The 14945-nt window shown below is 42.9% G+C and overlaps 1 non-coding gene across 1 annotated transcript; it reads left to right on the top strand.

The window, feature by feature from the left end:
• The first annotated feature begins 14381 nt into the window (after positions 1-14381).
• LOC122752303 lies at positions 14382-14484 on the top strand. Its single transcript, XR_006356070.1, has one exon. It is a non-coding gene; the product is annotated as a U6 spliceosomal RNA (small nuclear RNA).
• Positions 14485-14945: the final 461 nt, after the last annotated feature.

Here is a 14945-nt window from a genome sequence, read left to right as displayed (position 1 = left end):
GTGGCGCAGTGGATAAAGCACCAGCCCTGGATTCAGGAGTACCTGAGTTCAAATCCGGCGTCAGACACTTGACACTTACTAGCTGTGTGACCCTGGGCAAGTCACTTAACCCCCATTGCCTAAAAAAAAAAAAAAAAAAAGTATAAGCTCAGTGAAGGCAGGGAACACATCTTATCTAATATTCATTTCTTCTCCATGAAGTCAAGGAATATGTTTTGTTTGATATCCATTTCCTCTCCAGTGAATTGGCACAGTGATTTATACATAGTCGGTGCTTAATAACTGTTGAATCTGCTCTTTATTGAAGTAGAAAGCACACTGGTGTGGTTGTCATGACCCTGGGGCTCTGTTGCTGGGTGTTACCTTAGGCAAGTCACTCAGTTTTCTTCATCAATCAATCAATAAATTAACAAGCATTTATTAAACACCTTCTGTGTGCCAGGTACTCTGCTAGGTATTAGGGATAAAAAGGCAGAAATGAAGCAGTCACCACCCTCGAGGAGCTTACAAACTAACCATGAGAGTCAATATGTACATATGTAAGTCTGTAGAAAATATGAAATAGGTGCAAAATAAATTGGAGAAAGGCATTAACAGATGGGGAGATAAGAAAAAGATTCATGTAGAATGTGGGATTCTAAGAGATGGTGGTAAGGGGGTTGAGGAAGCATCCCACGAATGGGGATGGGCCAGTACAAAGGCACAAATATTGACGATAGAGGGCCTATGTGATAAACAGCAAGAAGGCCAGTCTGACAAGACCATAGGGTGCGTGAAGGGGAGTAATATGAGATATCTGGAAAGGTAGGTTGGGGGTTAGGTTTTGAAGGGCACTCAATGCCAATAGTATCTATTTAGTCCTCGAAATAATGGGGAGCTGTGTACATTTATTGAGCAGACAAATCACATGATTGGACTTGTAATTTAGTAAAATCACTCTGAGGGTGAGAAATACAGGATGACACCGGGGTTGCAAACCAGGTGATTGGAAAGATGGTGATGCTTTTTACAGAAACAGGGAATTTTGATGTGAGATGAGGTTTTGGGGTAAAGATGGTAGAGGTTCTATTAAATTAGAGATACTTATGGGATGTAAAATTGGAGAGTGTGCTATGAGGCAGATGGTGATATGCTACTGGAATTCCGGACATGAGGACTAGAGCTGTATTTGTCGATCTTTATTCGCCCTATTAATTGAATCCTTATCATCTATGAAATGAAAATGTCCAAAGAATGGACTCAAATGATCTTTAAGGTGGATTCCAACTCCAAGGACTTTACCTCTTGTAGCATTGATTTAGTTCTGGTAATATTAAGTCTTAAACCATCCTGACCACCAGAGGGCAGAAAAATCCCTTTACTGTCATACTATCTTATGGGATACCTGGAGTAACTCTTAACCCCGTTATAAACCTTTTGAATGTGAGATAGAGCCAAGCAGCTACTTAAATGGGATTTGATAACCCCTATAAAAGTAAGCACTATCTTTAGGAGCTCTGCTCATTGCTACTTATAGGCTTCTAAGCCTGTTGGAGCCGGAAGAAACATTGGAGGTCACCTAGTTGGACCTCATCGTTTCACTGGGTGGACATTGAGTTTCAGGGAGATTGTCTTTTCCTGTGATCATACAGCTCATGAGCACTTGAACCCCAGCCCTGAAAAGTAAAAACCTCTGACATGGAGCATCCTCTGAGATTGTTCCACCCTTCTAAATCCAGTAGACACTGGTCATTGATAGGATACTTCTGAGGGTCCCATGTGTGGCTTAATTAACCCTGACAGGTTTAGAGAGGCAGAACTACAGATCAAGTCAGCTTAATTAGACAAACATTTGTCATTGAGGTTTAGGGTTTTCAGTAATTTGGCCTTGTAGCGTGGGTTTGTGAGACAAGCCCTCACTCACCACTATGTTCATCCTAACTTGACCACTTATTTCTCTGTGAACTTGGGAGGAATCACCCAGTTCTGGGTCCTGGTTCCTCTAATTGTTCTCAGAAGTAGTCAAGGGCATTCATTCCACATGCAAAATGAATGGAAAGGTGAACTCATTATCTGGTAAATTACAATGCATGTATGTATGTGGAGGGGGGAGACAGAGGGATAGTAGCTATCTTCGAATATACCAAGGTCTGTCCTGTTACTAGGGACTGGATTTGTTCTGCTTAGCTCCAGAGGGCTCAGACCTAAACTCCCTCTTTTTGCCTCATGGGCTGTTTTTGGCCTGGATTATTGCCTCCCCTCTCCCTTATAATGTGTAGACACCTCCTGAGTTAGGTCTGTGCTATGTTTTGGGGGGCCCTGAAATGAGTAATTGCTTCTGCATCTAAATGACTTATTAAGCTGTGGTTGAATTAGAGTGATTTGAGGGCTCCAGTAGGTGGAGAGTGGGAAGAGGAGCAGAGTTTGGTTCCTTTCACAGTAACTTGGAATATGCCAAATGTAAATGATTTTGCAAACCATTCTTCAAAGGAGCTGGAAGTAGGGAATGAGACATTCTGTAAACTGTTCTCCCCCTCCACCCCGACTCAACCTTTTTGTAGCAGGGATAGATCACAAGACGGTTTATAGGGCTGGGGCTGCATTCAGGTACTGGTGGGCTCTCATTATGAGATAACCCAGTGGGAGAGGGGTCCCTGAGCATACTCTAGCACTGTGAGGTGGGGGGTGGGGGGGCAGTTCTGCATCACCTGCTGCCTAAGTGTGAATGACGGCCTCCAGAGGTCCATAATGGTCTAGCTGGTAGGTTTTTTTTCTTTTGGCTAGTAGTTTTTTGCAACTTCCTCCCCTGCCAAACTCATAATTGGTTCTAAAGGAAACTGACATGTTTTGGGAAACAACCCTGACCTGCTGAGGCTAACCTCATGGGTGATGGACATGTCTTATAGTACTTTAGAGACGTCAGAGAATTAAGGGAAAGAAAGGTCATTGGGCTTGGGTCGCCTGTGTTTTTGTTCTTAGATCACTGATAACTACTGGTGTAATTTTGGGAAGAACATTTTTCATCACTGATTTTGATGAATTATTGGAGCATTTTGTGTCCTGTAACAACATAGCAACGGGGGGGGGGGGGATCATAGGTTTAGAGAGCTCAAAAGGACCTTAGGAAGCATCTGTCTAGGCCAGTCCCTCATTTGGCAAGATAAAGAAACTAAGTCCCAGAGAAGTCCAGTGACCTACCTAAGATTACACAGGTAGGAAATAACAAAAGTGAGATCCAAAACTAGGATCCTCTGACTTCACATTCAGATCCAGATCCATATTTATTGCTGTATGCTACTTGAGCTACATGTCTGTCAGTCTGTCTGTCTATCTACCTATCAATCTATCCACCTACTTACCTATCTTCCTCTTTGTGTCTCTTTCCATCCACCCACCCACCCATCCATCCATCCATCCATCCATCTCTTTTTTTTCTTTTTGGTGAGGCATTTGGGTTAAGTGACTTGCCCAGGGTCACACAGCTAGTAAGTATTAAGTGTCTGAGGCCGGATTTGAACTCAGGTCCTCCTGAATTCAGGGCAATGCTCTATCCATTGTGCCACTTAGCTGCCCCCATCCATCTCTTTCTAACCTCTCTCTCTCTCTCTCTCTAATTCTCTAACCTTCAGTTCCCCCATCTGCACAATGGGTATGATATTTATTATACTATCCATCTCACAGGATTATCAAGTAAGGCATCTGCATAAAAGTGCTTTATACACTGTAAATATAATTTTTAATAGAAGCTTATACCTTAGTGCTACTGTGAATTCAACCCAGTAAGGATTTATGAAGCACCTTTTAGGCACTCAGAACTGTGCCAGGAGCTAGAGATACAAAGACAAATTGAAATCATTCTTTCCTTCAAGAAAGTTACATTCCACTGGGGAAAACATAATGCACATAGAAAAGTAAATGGGTGAATATTATATGAAGTCTATATAGTGATTTTGAGGGCGAGGGTGCCAGCAGTTAAGGGGATATTGGGAAAAGCCTTAGGGAGGAAAGAGGTGAAACTTGAGGGAAGCTTGAATTTCCAAAAAATAGAGGTGAGGAAGAAGAGGATTCTGCATGGGGAGCAACCCGTACAAAGGCCTAGAGGTGGGAGATGGGACATCATATGTGGAAAATAGCAAATAGGAGAGTATTGTATGTCAGCATAATTGCCTTCCTTGGCAATCCTATCTATTTTATTGTGTGCAATTAGGAACATTATTCCATAGGCTTCTCTGGCCTGTTATGGGGATGTAGGACACCAAAAGTTTATGAGCCCTGGTGGAGAAAGAGAAACAAAAGCCTTGCTAGTAATACCTGGATAGGGTGATGTTTCTGAACGGAGCAAACCTCGAAGAAGAAGTTGCTAAATGATAACAGTATTGGAAAGGACTGAAAGTGACAGCGTGGACCGAGGAGTACACCTACTCCTTGTCTTGGCCCAGTCTGGCAGGAACACCAGAGAAGGAACATCCAGCCCTGGAAAGGATGGTGGAGGATGCAGCATCTTCTAGGCGGAGTCAAGCCCCTCTGAGTACCAGAAGATGGAAGGAGCATGAAAGAAAAAGATATGAGAGGAAGAAAAGTTTGTTACTGACAGAGTGGGGTTCCAGAGAGAAGGGGGCAGAGCTACATAGGGACTTAGGGGTCTAGGACTGAGGAAGAGGGGGATGAGAGATAGTAGTAGGGGAAAGGAATGGCTTTCACTGGAATAGCAGCCAGCTTTTGTGCCAGGATTAGTTAGGAAAGAGGTAGGAGTTTGCTAGCCATGGGGCAGGGATGTTAGTGCATTTTGCCTGGAGCTCATACCCTTGATAGTTCTGTGAATTACAGAGAGCAAGGAGATTCAGTGGAAGGTGGTGGTACAGTGGGAAAAAATGTTATATTTGGAGAATCTGGATTCGAATCCCAGCTCAGCTGCTTACTACCTCTGTGTCCTTGGGCAAATCACTTAACTTTTATAGCACACCCCCCCCCCCATTTCCTAATCTGAAAAATGAGGGGTTAAACTAGATTGAGTTTGCTTCCTACTCTCAATCTATGTTCCTAAGTATTGCAGAAGAAGGGGAATTTGGCCTAGTATTACTGGTGCCGGTGATTGATGAGGTTGTGAAGTAGGGTTGGTATCTGAGTCTCTGGTTCTGGGCTAGGTTGTCAGGTTGAAGGTTCCTGGTCCTGGCAGGACTAGGAACCTCGACCTGAGACTCTGGATACTGGACTTGGACATACCAAGGGTCTCCCTTAGAGTGGCAGTTCTTCTGTTTTTATGCTTTTCTCAGTCTAGACCATTTTGAACAGTATGACAACCTAAAAATCACCAGCCAAAGCCCATTTTTACAGTGGGCCAAATGTTCTTTCTGCTCCCCAGATGAAGTGGAATATCTGTGGTCTCAGGAGGCTTGGGAGTATTGAGATACGGGCAAATGGAATGAAGTGGTCTGATTTTCTGATTAAAAATAAAAACAAAACCGCAGTTTTCTGAGTGGAATTAGTGTTTGTACCAACCTACGCCGAGAGTCATTCAAATGGGAATTTGATGGTTGGGGTTCTGTGATGAGATGGAAAAAGAACTAGGCTAGATGGAAGTTAGGAGAATGGCATAATCGGCTCTTGAGTCAGAAGACCTGGGTTTACATTCAGCACTGAAGAGGATAGGATGCCAGGGATCCAGCCAGTGTCTTCTAGGGGGAGTCAGGTCCCTGGGAGGGCCAGAAGATAAAAAGAACACGAAAATAAAAGGACTAAGATGATGTCATGGACCTCTTCAGTAGTCTGGTGAAGCCTATGGGCCACATCTCAGGATAAGGTCTTAAAGTGACTTGCTTCTGATACTTATTCCCTATGTGACCTTAGGCAGTCAGCCTCTGAAGCCTTCAGTTTTCTCATCTGTAAAATGAATGGGGTAAAGTGCCTTCCAACTTTAAAGCTTTGAACTTATGACCTAGGTTTGGTTATCTTCCGAGAGGCAGTAAGGTAGTGTTGTGGATAGAGTGCTGGCCCTGGAGTCAAGAAGACCTGAGTTCAAATCTCACCTCAGACACTTACCAACTCTGTGACCCTGGGCAAGTCCTTTAACCTCAATTGCCGTAAACATCCTGGGCCATTTCCAGTCATCCTGATATATATCTTCCCACTGGACCCAAATGGCTCTGGAGGACAGAGTGAGGTTGGTGGCCTTGTATAGCCCTACCTCATTTAAATCTAATTCAGTGCAAGTCATGCTGTCACTTCCAGATGTCATGGCCTTCTTTGAAAACCATAGGACAAACAAGTTTTCCAGCTTCAGACACCTACTAGCTATGTGACCCTGAGCAAGTCACCTTAATCTCTGTCTGCCTTGGGCTGTCTGCCTCAGTTTCCTCAATTGTAAAATGGAGATAATAATGGCACCTCCCTTCCAAGGTTGTGGTGAGGATCAAATGAAATAATATTTGTAGAGCATTTAGCACAGTGCTTGGCATGTAGTACTCACTTTCTTGCCTCCATCCCTCTCTAGTCTTGGCTTTGACATTCAATAGCCATGTGTCTTTAGTACAGTTTCCTTCTTGAGGTCTCAGTTTTCTTATTCATACAGGGAGGAGGTTGTGTTCCTTCTGGCTCCAGTATTCTAGGATTCAATGAGTAACAATTTCAGCCTCCTTCCTTCTCCCACCCCCTATTGCTCCCTAGTAGTTCCCTGCATTTATGTTGGAAACTGTTATCATTGTTCGGTGTCCAGCTCAGATTGGCCCTGCAGAAATGGGACTGGGACTGAGAGGACTGAGTGACTTCCACTTTTATCTGTGTTTTGACTGCCTCACTCTAATATACATGTAAGGTCTGAGAATAAGGCTACTGTAATCAGGTGTTGGTTTGGGGTTTGGTTGTGGGTTTTTTTGTCCTTGGTTTTTAAAATGTGCCATTGTCTAGGCCACTCATTGTGAGTTTTATCATAACACAATGCAGTTACTGTTCTAGAAGACATGATCTTTTTTGGAGTGAAACTCAGGGGTATTAACCTGTGGCTAGCACCAGGTCTTCCTGAAAACAGGAGCTGTGCAAATTTATAAGCTGCATAGGTGGAGGGTGTGTGTGTGTGTGTGTGTGTGTGTGTGTGTGTGTGTGTGTGTGTGTGTGTGTGTGTGAGAGAGAGAGAGAGAGAGAGAGAGAGAGAGAGAGAGAGAGAGAGAGAGAGAGAGAGAGAGAGAGAGAGATCTGGGAATGGAGTATACAAAAAATGTTACAATGGTTGGGATATTTAAGGTATATTTTCTTCTAAGTCCACAAACTTTCTCACCCTAACTTCAGTGGTATCTTAAAAAAAGTCTTAGTCACCTTTGAAATCATGCCTGCTGGGCATTATTCCCTGATTGCTATGAAACTACCCCAACACATTCATTCAACAAGTTTGTATTAAATGCCTACTATGTGCCCTGCCCTATGTTAAGTTACTGGGGTTGTGAAGACAAAAAGCAAGACAGTTCCTGGCTCTCAAGATGTTTGCATTTTATTGGCAGGGGGATGGGAAGGGAAGAGGCAACACATACCCAGGTAAGTAAATAAAAAGAATACTTTGTTGCTGTTTGGAGGAGGAATTTGGGGCAAATAGGGTCAAGTGATATGCCCAGAGTCACACAGCTAGTGTCTGAGGCCAGATTTGAACTTGGGAAGATTAGTCTTCCTGACTCCAGGCCAAGCCCACAAAATATATACAAACTAACTCTACAATGTTTGTTGAGATGGAGTACTTGAGCTGATCCTTGAAAGATGCTCACCATTCTGGGGGCAGAGATGAGCAGAGAGAGCATTCCGGATATGAGGGCCAGCCCGTGAAAAAGCACAAAGATAAGAAATGGATTGCCATGTGTGTATGGGGAACAACAAGTGGGACCTTTTGGCTGGAACGGAGAGTGTGTGAAAGGAAGTAATGTATGATAAACCTGGCAAGGTAGGTTGGAGGCTGACTGACCATCTTTAAAAGCCAAATAGAGGAGTTTGCACTGCAGTTTCAGAATATCAATTTGGCAGTCTAGGGATAGGTTATTGACAGGGGATAGAACAGAGGCAGAGAAACCTGTGAGTAGGCTATTGCATTAATAGTACAGGTGAGGTGTGAAAGGCCTGAACCAGGGTGGCAGCCTATGAGTGAAAAGAAGGGGACACAAGTGCAACAAATGTTGTGGAGGTGGAATTGATGATATTCAGCAACTGATTGAATATTGAGGGTAAGGTACAAGAATTTTGTTTCCTTTTTTTTCCCCCTGGAAAGATAGGAGGCAAAAATGAATGAATGAATGAATGAATGCTTGGTGATTGGGAAAAATTAATTTAGAAAAAGCAAAGCAAAAACCTAGACAAAACCCCACTATTGGCCTTTGCCAGTCCCCAGCCTATTGTGCCTGCCCTCTGAGACTGCCTACCATTTGCACTGTTTGTATCTTGTATGTGCATAGTTATATACATGCTGTCTCTCCTCCTTGAAGACACAAACCATGATTTTGCCTTGCTTGTATCCCTAGCAATTAATATCATGTCTAGCATTTAGTAATTACTTAATAAATGCTTGTTGATTAAAAAATAAAATATTAGGGGCAAAAGAAAAATAAAATTAAAAATGAGAGGAAGAGGGAAGAGTTGAGGATGAGTCCAAGGTTAGAAACCTGGGTGACTGAAGTATGGTAGCATGGTTAATTGGTATATTCCTGGCTATACATCCTCAGTATTCTTTCTGGGTCACCCAATGATGTCACATGTGCAGGCTTGCATCGAGGTCTGGGTCCTCATTTTGGGAACTAGGTGTTACTGTAGGCTCTCCACAATCTGGTTCATTCTCATTATTCTCTAGCCTTACCTCACACCACTCTTCTTTACCTAACTAATTCGCCATTTCAGCTAAACTGGATTGCTTACTATCATCGCTATTCTAGTCCTGGCTTCTCTCAAAGGTACCCCGTATTTTTGCTTAGGCCTGGAATTGAGGTACCCCCCACGTCTTCACTTCCCCCATTGCCACCACTGAGGTCTCTACCCTTATTTGGAGAAGGCGGAGATTGGATTCTAATGTTCCTTTTGGCTTAAAAATTCTAGAATTCAATGAATAACAATTCCAGCCTCTTTCTCTCTTCCATTTCTACTCTCTATTGCTCCCTCCTACCTGTTCAAAACCCTCCAGTTTCTTTTTTTTTTTTTGCAGGGCAATGAGGGTTAAGTGACTTGCCCAGGGTCGCACAGCTAGTGTCAACTGTCTGAGGGCGGTTTTGAACTCAGATTCTACTGAATCCAGGGCCAGTGATTTATCCACTGCACCACCTAGCTGCCCCCTCTCCAGTTTCTTAAAGCCACAAAACCTTTCTACTTCCTGCAACTTTTCCTGATTTCCTATCCCCACCCCCAAAGAAAGTGATGTTTCCTCTCCCAACATCTTCCCTGGTAATGTTCCCTCTCCCCAACATCTCTCCCCCTAGCACTTTACTTGGATCTCATAATTTTTTGTGCTGGTGATATTCTCATTTCTGTGGTAGTTATTTGCATATGGATCTGGTCATATCTATTAGATTATAATTTTGTTCAGGGCAGGGACTATATCTGGTTTCATTTTTTTATCTCCATAGTGCCTTGTACTTAATAGATGTTTAATAACTGTTGGATTGAATTGAATTGGCTCAAGGATAACTGGGTACATGCAGTCCTGTCCACAGGCTTACAAAATACCCAGCCCTGCTCGCTGACTCTGTTTTAAAAATAGGAAACCCATAAGCATCCAGAAGTGGAAAAGGACTTTCTGTTTATCATTTCAGCTCCACATTCCCAGCAGAATCCATTGTGATGCTCAAGTCATTACCCACCTGCAATAGAACATGGGTCCCATTGCCATCAGTCCTGAGCTTAACTAGCTCCGCACTCTCAGTGCATGGGGAGAGGCTGGACATGTGACTTACTCTTATCCACTAATGCTCAGGAAATGCTATTGCTGCTACATTTTGTACCATTCTTGTGTGCCTCCCTGAAGACCTTGGGAAGATTTAGGAAATAATTTTTTGTTTGTTTGTCTGTTTGTTTTAAATGGAAGCTTAGGGACCTCTGCTTTTTCTGATCCTTTGCCACATTTCCTATTCACATTGCCAGAAACTGTACCTCTCCAGCAGAGACTTGATAGAAGGTATCTGGAAATGTCATTTAGTGGAATCCCACAAGGACTTATGGACTGTTTGTTGATTTGATTTCCTTTCTTCTGAAATTAAAGAATGAATTTAATTTTACATTAGAGAGCCAAAAAAAGATAATATTGATAACCTGAGAGCTTTTGTCTAATCTTTATCCTCTAAAGAGATGGGAGGGTCTGGAGAGGGATGGTTTGAATTTTACCTGGCTGTCTAATCCTTAGGTCTCATATTTCTTTGGATCTCCAGAGATTAACAACTCACCCTCCCCAACCTCCAATAATAATATTAATAAGATGATGGAAAATGCTCTCCACATCCAGAAAAAACCCATTGTGGAATCTGAATGCAGAATGAACTATGCTGTTTCTACTTTTATGTTTTTATTTTTGTTTGGTTTTTTTGAGGGTTTTCCCTTTTGTTCTGATTCTTCTTGAATAACATGACTAATGCAGAAATATTTTTAATGTGATTGTACATATGTAACCTATATGAGATCATTTTCTATCTTGGGGAGGGGGGAGAAGAATTTGGAACTCAAAATCTTATGAAAACAAATGTTGAAAACTATCTTTACATGTAACTGGAAAATAATAAAATACTTTTAAGATAAAAAATATTAATGAGAACAAGGAAGCTTGTACTTGTCCAGTCTCAAATGGGAAGACATTTTTCCCTGCTAACGTCCTACTGAGCAAATGCTACATTACCCTGTGTACCCATCTGACCCAAAAGAGGTTTAAATCAAATAGAATTGCTTTTTTTCCTCTGAGAAGATGGAACTGATCAATCGGCATTGATTATATCTGAAGCCTTTGGAAAGTGTTATGCCCTGTGAAAAGTCCTTACTCCTCTCTTATTTGGGTTCACTTAAATCTGTGAAGAGCTGTGCTAATGATGATTTCCTATGGCATTAGGCTCTTCTAAGTTTTCAGAAGGAAGGAAAACGTCTTAGATTTGCTTCAAAGAGAATTTTCCCCCTCTGGCTGATAAGGCTATAAATATAGCTCAGTACACAAAGCTAACATACAGAATGCAGTCATTCTTCAAAATGGATTACGGCCATTTTGTTTTGGGTGGTTTTCAAGCCTGAGTTGTAGTGCATTGCCTTGGCTTTGCCAATTATGTCTCCTAAAATGAAAGGGTTAGAAAGATCATCCAAATGAATAGGAGACCAGAAATTGCCATCTCTCATCCTCTACTTAGTGTGGTAAAGATGTTAAGGGAAAGGAAAAGCCATTCATATAGCAAGGAAACACTGGTGTGCACCCCGCCCCCCTCTTCAGTTTGCTATAGCCCAGAAGAGTAATATGAGACACAGGCAGTTGTAGGTGCCTCCTCCTGGCCTTAGGTTGTTACTGGACAACCTTGACCTTGGTGATGTGGAAAGCTTGGATTAGGCAGCACTAGAGGAGGAGCTTAGCACAAATAAAAGGAAACAAAATAGAAAAAAAGGAAGTAATGTGAGGGGTCTCTGAAAAATTGCAGCACCAGGGTGACCTAATATGGGTAACAAAAACCAGAAATCCCAGGCTTCATCTCTCCTCTCTAGAAGGACCGAGTTCCAGATCTGTCATATAGTGGGTGATGTTGGGGTCACATCAGTATATATGTTTGTATGTTTATATATGTATATATAGTTATGTATATATGTATGTACATAAATTGGTGACAGTAAGTAGGAGTGTCACTAGGAATGGCAGGACCACAGAGCAGATGATGACCCTTTTGGTGTAGTCACCAATCTCCATCACAAGCCAGGGTCACTTATAGTAAGGTAGTCAAGAGGTCATTACTCTCTTGCATGCAACCTGGCCTATTGCCACAGTTGATATTGAGACTTAAATTATACTACCACTACCTCAGTGTTTCCTGATCCACCAGCCAGGACCTTCCCTTTCCTGGAGCCCTAGACTTGGGGTAATATCAGATCTTTGCCCCTGTAGAGGCCCCAGTTGAGAGGCTGAACTCTTCTTCTGCAGGGTTATTGTCAAGTGGCAATGACACTTCATCATCATTATTCAGAGACTCTAGGTTGACAATTAGTCGGCTAGGTGTCACCTTTCTTCAAGGAAGATACATATTCCCAATGCAGCTGTCTGCAGAGACAATTTAATCTCCTACCTGATATTAGAAACAAGGCACCTCCCAACAATGCCACTCCCAGATGCCCCAAGCCCTTTCTGGGAAGGAGTTGTCTGAATCATCTTGGGGGAAAGGACACCTGACAATCGATGGGGCCCTGAGCTATTTTCCCAGGGTAAATAGGGCACCCTCAGGAGGCAGAGATCTTGAGGCCTGGGTAACTATACTGGAGATGGAATAAAGAAGGGCCAGAGAGGGTCACCCAGAACTGTGTCAAAAAGCAGTTTGTCCTTATTGGGTAAGCCTTCCTAGCAGTTGAATCTAAGAAACTGCTGGACCGGAGAGAGGCTTTTCCCTTTCTTAGGGAGGTGATGGTTCATCATGGACTTGGCTTTGGAAGGTGGGATGTTCAGCTCTGGTAACCAGATAGCATGATGGAGAAGCTACTATAAAGAAGGGAAAAACTCTTGCTCTGAAATGGGGAAGAAGGCCAATCTGCCATTTGCAGGGAGGTTAGAGACCACATATGATACATGTACACTCCGGTTAGCATGAGGAATCCTATTGGGCAGGAATGGCTGCCTCATCTTTGGAGTGATCATTTGGTCCTGAAACCCAAAACAATGTGACATCGGGGTCCCCGTGTCCAAATTGGCAAAAAATGTACTTCCCAACTTTTGCCATTCTTGGAATGGCATTTACCTGGTTGTTTGGTTCAGCAGAGGGCCTATGATGTCTCTGATAGGCGCTGATATGCTCCAGGCATAAGGTTGGAGGCATCAGCTTAATTCTTCCATTGGTCCTGACCTAAATGGGAAAATGAATCTTGTTCTCTCCTGGCCCCAGATCACAGGACCTGGAGATATCATTCATGATAACCTGACAGAATCAGTGTGTGTGTGTGTGTGTGTGTGTGTGTGTGTGTGTGTGTGTGTGTGTGTGTGTGTGTGTGTGTGTTCACTTCTTTCTTTTCTTTTTTCTTTTTTTACAGGGCAATGAGGGTTAAGTGACTTGCCCAGGGTCACACAGCTAGTAAGTGTCAAGTGTCTGAGGTCAGATTTGAACACAGGTCCTCCTGAATCCAGGGCTGGTGCTCTATCCACTGTACCACCTAGCTGCCCCTCCACTTCTTTCTTAAAGGTCTCCTACCAGCCATGTGACTTACAGCTCAGCCCACTGGGAAGACTTGCTAGCACTCTCATTCCTCTGAGTATTTGGCAGCCATTACCAAGTTAGTGGCTGGCAGAGGCCAATTGTGTACTCCTATAGTAGTAGGGAGTTGTCAGTTAACCAGACAAAACAGTGTTCTGTTGGAGCCAAGACTCAGTGGTCACTTAGCTGATCTTTATGGATAGAGACTTCCCAAAACATGGGTCCCACAGTATCATAAAGGCCTAGGGGCAAAGACTATTGGATGTTCCACTTTAGGTCTTAGGTGAGTTGCTAGCACCAGGGCTATAATCTGTTCTGGATGCAACTTCAAAGACGTGGACTTGAAAGTGACTTTAGTAAATGAGGACATGGATTCTCTAAAATCCAAAGAGTTCCTTAAGCCTCTGGGTTTTCTTTCAGTCTATAGGGAAGTGAATGTCAATCGAGACCATGTCTAGAATCATCTGGGCTCTTGCCATCTACTATATTTCCCAAAACTTGATTGAGTAGACTGAACCTTGGATGTTCTCAGTGTTGACCTTCCATCCTTGTCCTTCATATGAGTCACTGTTGGATATAGGATCTCAAGTTACTATGGCCTTGTCTGACCAAATCAACACTTTGTCAAGGTAGTGGTAGATGTCAATGGCCCCAGGACATAGACATTGATGCCTCTTACCTTTCACATCCCATCTCACCAGATTGTGACAATATGAGTGGAAGTTTAGGTAGCCCTGGGGAAGGATGGTGAAGGATTCTTTCCCAGGAGAAAGTAAATTTTGACTGTTCTTTGCCATAGGAATAGAGAAAAGTATATTATTAAAGTCTACTACCCCATACTAATGGTTCATTGAAGAGACTACATGGTTCATTGAAGAGGTCAGGAATGTCCTCAGCAATGGACATGACAACTTTGTTCAGTTCGTCTGATCCACCGTAAACCATCAAGTGCTACTTACTTTCTGCCCTAACCATACAAGGTCAATGTAAAGGAAATATTCCAGCCTCATCTTCACCATTAGAAAGGAAATAGTGCTCAATTTGGCAGCACAGATAGTAAATTGGAATGATACAGAGATTGGCATGGCCCTTGCACAAGGAAGACACACAAATTTGTGTTAATATTAAAAAACAAAGAGAGAGAGACAGAGAGAGAGAGAGAGAGAGAGAGAGAGAGAGAGAGAGAGAGAGAGAGAGAGAAAGGAAATAGCTTTCACTCCTCCTGGGACTCCAGATTGTTTTGGAGGTTGTCCTGGGCAATTCCAAGAGTTTGGGTTTGGCTCTCCCTAAAGTAACTAACATGGAGGTTACCTGTACAGGTTGTTGTTGATGCTTAGTCATTTTTAGTCATGTCTAACTCTTCATGATTCCTTTTTGGGGATTTTTTTGTTAAAGATACTAGAGTGGGGGCAGCTAGGTGGTGCAGTGGATAAAGGACTGGACCTGGATTCAGGAGGACCTGAGTTCAAATCCGGTCTCAGACACTTGACACTCACTGGTTGTGTGACCTTGGGCAAGTCACTTAACCCTCATTGGCCCAAACCCCCCCAAAAGATACTAGAGTGGTTTGCCATTTCCTACTTCAGCTCATTTTGC

This window comes from Dromiciops gliroides, chromosome 3 (assembly GCF_019393635.1).
Source record: "Dromiciops gliroides isolate mDroGli1 chromosome 3, mDroGli1.pri, whole genome shotgun sequence".
NCBI classification, from domain to species: Eukaryota; Metazoa; Chordata; class Mammalia; order Microbiotheria; family Microbiotheriidae; genus Dromiciops; species Dromiciops gliroides.
The sequence above is the reverse complement of the archived record's forward strand: the minus strand, read 5'-3'. Positions and strand labels throughout refer to the sequence as shown.